Below are 6,679 nucleotides of genomic sequence, written 5' to 3'. Positions count from 1 at the left end.
CTAGCAATGCTGAGAGACCATTGGTGGAGAAGGCTCACTGCTCATTAGCCCAATGGTATGTAACGCTAGTCACCCATTGGTTAGGGCTGTAAGGTAGCTCCGCCCTGTAAGGCGGGGTATAAGAGCCCGTGTGTTCCCCACAGCTTCTTTTCTGTACCTGAGCTGCTGGGGAAACATCTTGTCTATTAAAGCCTTCAGTTTTGGACCACAACTTCGCTTATGTGGTCAATTGATAGTGCATCACCCAGTAAGAAGTCTTACAACACCAGGTTAAAGTCCAACATGTTTTTTTCAAGCACTAGCTTTCGGAGCACTGCTCCGTCCTCAGGTGAATGATAGAGGCATCATTCACCTGAGGAAGGAGCGGTGCTCCGAAAGCTAGTGTCTGAAACAAACATGTTGGACTTCAACCTGGTGCTGTAAGATATCTTACTGTGCTCAACCCAGTCCAATGCAGGCATCTCTACATTTTGGATTCCCACTGACTAGAAACTGAACTGGACACGCCTAAAAGCATTGTGGTGACAAGAACCGGTCAGACGTTGGGAATTCTGTGACAAATAACTTACCTCCTGACTCCCCAAAGCCTGTCCACCATCTACAAGACACAAGTAAGGAGAGTGATAGAATGAACTCCATTTGTCTGGATGAGTGCACCTCCTACATTACTCAAAAAGGTTACTACCACCCAGGAGAAAGAGGGCAGCTTGGGCAGTGCCCCATCCACAAACTTACGCATTCACTCCCTCCAATACTCACATGCAGAGGTAGCAGTGTCAACTACAAGATGCTCTGTGGCAACTTACCAAGTCTCCTTCGACAGCACCTTCCAAACCTGGAACCTGCATCACTAGAAGGACAAGGGCAGCAGATGCATCGGAACACCACCACCTGCGAGTTTCCCATCACACATCAACATGACTTTGAACTATATCACCTTTCCTTCACTGTCACTGGGTCAAAATTCTGGAAATCTTCCCTTTGGGCAGCACGGTGGCATTGTGGATAGCACAATCGCTTCACAGCTCCAGGGTCCCAGGTTCGATTCCGGCTTGGGTCACTGTCTGTGCGGAGTCTGCACATCCTCCCCGTGTGTGCGTGGGTTTCCTCCGGGTGCTCCGGTTTCCTCCCACAGTCCAAAGATGTGCAGGTTAGGTGGATTGGCCATGATAAATTGCCCTTAGTGTCCAAAATTGCCTTAGTGTTGGGTGGGGTTACTGGGTTATGGGGATAGGGTGGAGTTGTTGACCTTGGGTAGGGTGCTCTTTCCAAGATCCGGTGCAGACTTGATGGGCTGAATGGCCTCCTTCTGCACTGTAAATTCTATGATCTATGATCTAACAGTACTTTGGGTGTGCATACACCACATGGACTGCGGTGGTTCAAAAATATGGCTGAAGTAAAATTAAAGATGAGAAACCCAAGAAAGAATCAAAAAAAAGTTGACTAGTACTGTGCAATATGAAGGAACCCTTAGTGTGTTCCAACATTTATACTATCGGTTCTGGGCGAATGGACTCAATCTGTAATCTTTTCTGTAATGTAGGCACTCAAATTGAAATTGGAAGAACCCAAGCAATGCAACTCATTTTGATTCTGTTCATTAAGTTCAGCTATTGCATATAAATGTTTTAGAATGCTTTCAGGTCTATGTTTTAATGCAGCAATTAATGTGTTCATGACTACTTCAAAGTGCACTGGTTAGTTAATAACATGTGAGTTAATACTTGAACAAACTGCTGACTTCTATACTTCTCTAAAAATTTGTTAAAGGCTTAATGCAATTTACATTTATTCTCCTGATGGTGTAACGTGAATTAGGGCATAAAGAGAATAACCATCCTTATATCTAGCATTAAATTAGTATAGTTGATGATTTTGTTCTCATAAATGTTACAAGGCAACAGCATTTACCCTGTTAATTTACAAGTAGACACTATATGGCAGCTTGCAGGATGCTTAATTATATGGGTTCCATTAGCATTTGAACTTTGGAGGTTCCCTGCTGTAAGCAGAGTTTCATTGATGGTGGGAGTGCTATATGTCTGCTGCAATTGGAACACCTTCAGTGTAACAGCGTCATGTATTTCAAAATCTGAAGTGAGTCATGTTCCAGTTAACCTACACTCAATGATTAATGATGAAGAAAATAAATGTAAAATAAATGTTGCCTCAGTCCCAGAGGACCATAGACTGCTCTCCCCTTTGAGAGAAAGCTGACTGGTGGTGATTTAACCTGAGGGTTACCACACCTCAGGTGAGGCACAAGGTCGAGAAGGCCTTGAATAACCTCAGCTGGAACAGGAATTGAACCCACGATGTTGGCGTCGGTCCGCATCACAAACCGAGCGCATAAATATTCAGAATGGTACAGACTGATAAAGGTCTGTGTGGACCTACACAACGTGAAGACCCAACAGTATGTACAAACTCTTGACTGTAGGTTGCACTGTTGTGTGGAATTATTAGGTGGTGCATTATTAGTTGTGATTCAGGTGACTCGTGGTCTGCATTTCTGATTTCCAAAGTAATTCAGGCAGGAAAGCCAATGAGTTTATAGAACATATTATTACCTTTCTTGTATCTTCATACAATGAATCTTTCCATTCCAATCATCCATGCATCAAGTTAATAGGACTGTTCCAGTTAGAATTGACAAAGCTTTCTAGTGGATGATTTGCTACCTAATGGAACCACTTTGTCCATGTTGTTCAGGTTCATTTCACGTCAAACATATTGGCAACAATTCTCATATGTCGCTGGATCAAACTGCTGGATCAAACTGGTGAATGTATTGGTTCCCAAATAAACTTGCGTTTTGCCCCCATTTGAAGTGCTCAGACATAACGTTTAGCTCATCCTTGAAGCTGCAGAATGAAATAAATCTTGATTGTGAATGGTGTTAATGGCTTTTCAATTTGACAAGAGTATCCTGATCATTACATAACCTAAATTGACACTGGTTTTCAACTGTATTGACTGCACGTATGCTATAGGGGATCTGGGAACATTAATAAAAGTGGAATGACAATAACTAAAGAGTACTAAAGAGTATTAAATGACAAGATGTAGCTACATTGGGCTACCATGGGCTGGTTTAGCACAGTGGGCTAAACAGCTGGCTTGTAATGCAGAACAATGCCAGCAGCGCAGTTTCAATTTCTGTACAGGCGGCAGAATGTGGCGACTAGGGGCTTTTCACAGTAACTTCATTGTAGCCAACTTATGACAATAAGTGATTATTATATTATTACATTGCAGATCACATCAGAACCAGAGGCAAGGTGCACATTCTCCCCGTGTCTGCGTGGGTTTCCTCTGGCTACTCCAGTTTCCTACCACAAGTCTCTGCTGTTCGGTGAATTGGACATTCTGAATTCTCCCTCAGTGTACCTGAACAAGCGCTGGAGTGTGGCAACTGGGGGATTTTCACAGTAACTTCATTTCAGTGTTAATGTAAGCCTACTTGTGACACTAATATAGATAAAGATTATCATGAGTAGGCCATAAGGAGAAAAACGTTGCATGATCAGTAGCATCAATTGTTGGCTGGAACTGCTTCTTTAGGATTTCACTCAACATTGGAATGTTTTTCTTTATTGCGGACTTCCCATCATGTTGCACATCGTGAGTCAGAGAAAACAAATAAGCCATAACGTGTATTGGAACTGCAACTGTAATCAGTCACTATTTCTAATTTATAATGGCGCAGAACTTGCGGTCTCCAGAACATCAGAGACTGAATGTATGAGCAAAGATGCGCTTCATGACTCACTGGAAGTTCCAAAGCATTGACCTCCGTGGGAATTGCTTGGGTAATTTGAAATTCCGATTGGCAATTCCCCTGCTTCTCGGGACCCTACACAAATATCTCCAACCTGGAGTTAGAATTGCAGACTTCGGACAGTTCCACAGTACTTTGATGGATAGTTAGCCAGGAAACATTAGACAGGAAAATCCTGGTCTGATTACTGGGTAACTACAGAACTGACCCACCAAACACTCCTGACAGCCCCCTTGTGATGACTGGAAAACTTTTAAGAATATTGGATTCTATGTATTGGGCAATTTAAGGGTTAAAAGCCTGGGGTTAGAGTGTGTTTGACTGCAACAGTAACTATTTAAAAATAAATCTGTTTTTCAGTGCCTGTGTGTTTTTAGCAGGTCGAAGGTGAAATTAACAAAGGAATATGTTTAACAGTCTAGGCTAATGGACTGTGGTTTGACTGGGGAGGTCCCTGAGGAGTTAATGTGCTTTTCAGCCTGCAGAGATCATTTGTTTTTCAACTTGGAGAGATAAGGTAATTGCTGGGTGGAGCCAAGAAAGGCAGAGATACATTTTGAGAAGTTGCAGAGAAAGGCAGTTTTTGGGAAAAAGCCTTGGAGAGAGGAGTTGAATTCTGATTTGCCTGATGCTGAGTCCACACTTCTCCTACAATAAGATAGATTGAGATCTATATGTTTCTTTTCTTGTTGTTTAATGGGAAATTGGATAGTAGTGTTTAAGGTGTAAATTATAAGCTGTTAGAACATACAGTGCAGAAGAGGCCATTCGGCCAATCGAGTCTGCACCGACCCACTTAAGCTCGCCCTTCCATCCTATCCCCATAACCCAATGACCCTTCCTAACATTTTTTTGGTCACTAAGGGCAATTTTATCATGGCCAATCCACCTAACCTGCACGTCTTTGGACTGTGGGAGGAAACCGAAGCACCTGGAGGAAACCCAGGCAGACACAGAGAGAACGTGCAGACTCCGCACAGACAGTGATCCAGTGGGGAATCGAACCTGGGACCTTGGGGCTCTGAAGCCACAGTGCTATCAACTTGTGCTATTGTGCTGTCCCGTGTTATTTTTGGGTGTGAAGTTAAAAAGTTTAAAATTGTAATTGTAATAAAGTCTTATTTTAAAAATAACCAGGCTCTATTTTTTCATGTAATCACTCGTGGTGCAAATCAATCTTTCCACACAGTCTTTCAAATAAACTAAAACATTGCGGTTTTGATCCAGTATCCCAGTTACTGTTGGGGTTTGGTCTGAGATCTTAAAACCCTGGGCCCCTCCAACAGACCTAACTATGCTGCCCCCCCCCACCCCCACCCCCACACCACCACCTGACTATCCTCCTGACCAGGCCTGACTCGCCTTCCTGAACCAACCTGACTACCCCAATCCACTTCACCCCCAATCCACTTCACCAACCTACCCACCTCATCCACCTGCCACCCTATCCACCCGCCACCTACCCAGCTGTCACACTACCTACTTAGCACATCACCCATTTGCTTCCTCACCTACCTGCCACCCTCCCCATTGGCCAGTCTTACCTACTTACCCACTTATCACGATAACCTACTCACCTTGCCACCATATCCATTCACTCATTGATCCACTCACCCATTCATGCTGGACCTTTAAACTTACCATACGGCAGCCAATGCCATAAAAAGGGGACGGGTCCTTTCTTCCGTTTGAAGCTGTAGCGTTGATATGGATTTCTCTACTGCAATTCACATTTCTGGAGAAGCCAGGCGTAGAAAACACGGCAATAAGTGGGGAGCAGTGTCGGGCTGTGGAATGCCTGAGTGAAGTGACAATCCGATAATGGATAATGCAAACATGAACAAAATTATAGGATTGCAATCAATACAGTCTATCATTTTCTCCCTTCCATCTTGTCTCTCTCTCTCTCTCTCTCTCTCTCTCCCTCACTCAAACAAAGCCCTTCTGTTTGAAGAACCTCAATAATTTTTTGAATACAACCAAATAAGTGTTGATAAAGACTAAGAACAAAAAAACACTTTATCATTCAGCTAGTTCAAATACTGTTGAGACATGCTGGGAAATTGGGCACATGTTTAAACAGTAGAACCTAGCTACAAATTACAGAGTATGCAAAAAGTATTAAATCCAAGAGCAGGCTTTTGGCAGAGTGTGATTCAACTTATCTCTTTGGGGAGCAGGGTCCATGAATTCCAAGTCCCAACAGGCCTCAGGATTTTCGCACATGTGCAGGCCAGGAGCAGCAGCACATGTGCAATCTAGCAGTTAATGGGCTCGGCCATGCTGACCGTGGTGCGCCTGGGTAAAAAGAGGAAACAACCGGGAAATTTTGTGAAACTCCAGTCATGTAAACGGGATTGGGTTGCAATAATCACAGACAGGAGACAAGGCACAAGTAAAACGGGATATGGATAAGTCCTAAAAGAACTCAAATCCTGAGGAAGGAGCTGTGCTCCGAAAGCTACTGATTAAAAAAAAACCTGTTGGACTTTTACCTGTGTTGTAAGATTTCTTACTGTGCTCACCCTAGTCCAATGCCGGCATCTCCACATTTAAGTTAAGTAGAAAGAGGAACAGAGAAAGAGGCTCCCAGAAAGCTGTAGTTGGCAGATCTTAAGCATTGGGGGTTCAGGAAATGTTCTGGAGATCAAAGAGGGCACAGAAGTAACTTTGGCACATAAGGATTGCTCAAGGGAACCCTGGAAATAGAAAAAGGCAGCAGAGGTTTGGTGACTCATAGACTGCAGCCATTTGGGCAATAAATAATTCTTGGGAACTGTGGTGTTCTGTTTGGTGTGGCCGAATAGCTGAATTTGTGCTTATGAATTGGTGCATGAGTGCATACTCGGGAATCCAGTGGAACAGTCTTGGGAAACGAGATTGAACCTCGGCAAG

General features: G+C 43.5%; 1 long non-coding RNA gene across 1 annotated transcript; it reads right to left on the bottom strand.

Annotated features, from left to right (window-relative positions):
- Nucleotides 1–568: 568 nt before the first annotated feature.
- On the bottom strand, nucleotides 569–5,686 carry LOC119977463. Its single transcript, XR_005463201.1, has 2 exons — nucleotides 5,426–5,686; nucleotides 569–598 (listed from the first exon to the last, which is right to left on the bottom strand). It is a non-coding gene; the product is annotated as an uncharacterized LOC119977463 (long non-coding RNA).
- Nucleotides 5,687–6,679: the final 993 nt, after the last annotated feature.

The sequence above is a fragment of the Scyliorhinus canicula genome, chromosome 1, assembly GCF_902713615.1.
Source record: "Scyliorhinus canicula chromosome 1, sScyCan1.1, whole genome shotgun sequence".
Classification (NCBI taxonomy): Eukaryota; Metazoa; Chordata; class Chondrichthyes; order Carcharhiniformes; family Scyliorhinidae; genus Scyliorhinus; species Scyliorhinus canicula.
This window is presented reverse-complemented; position numbering and strand designations above follow the sequence as displayed.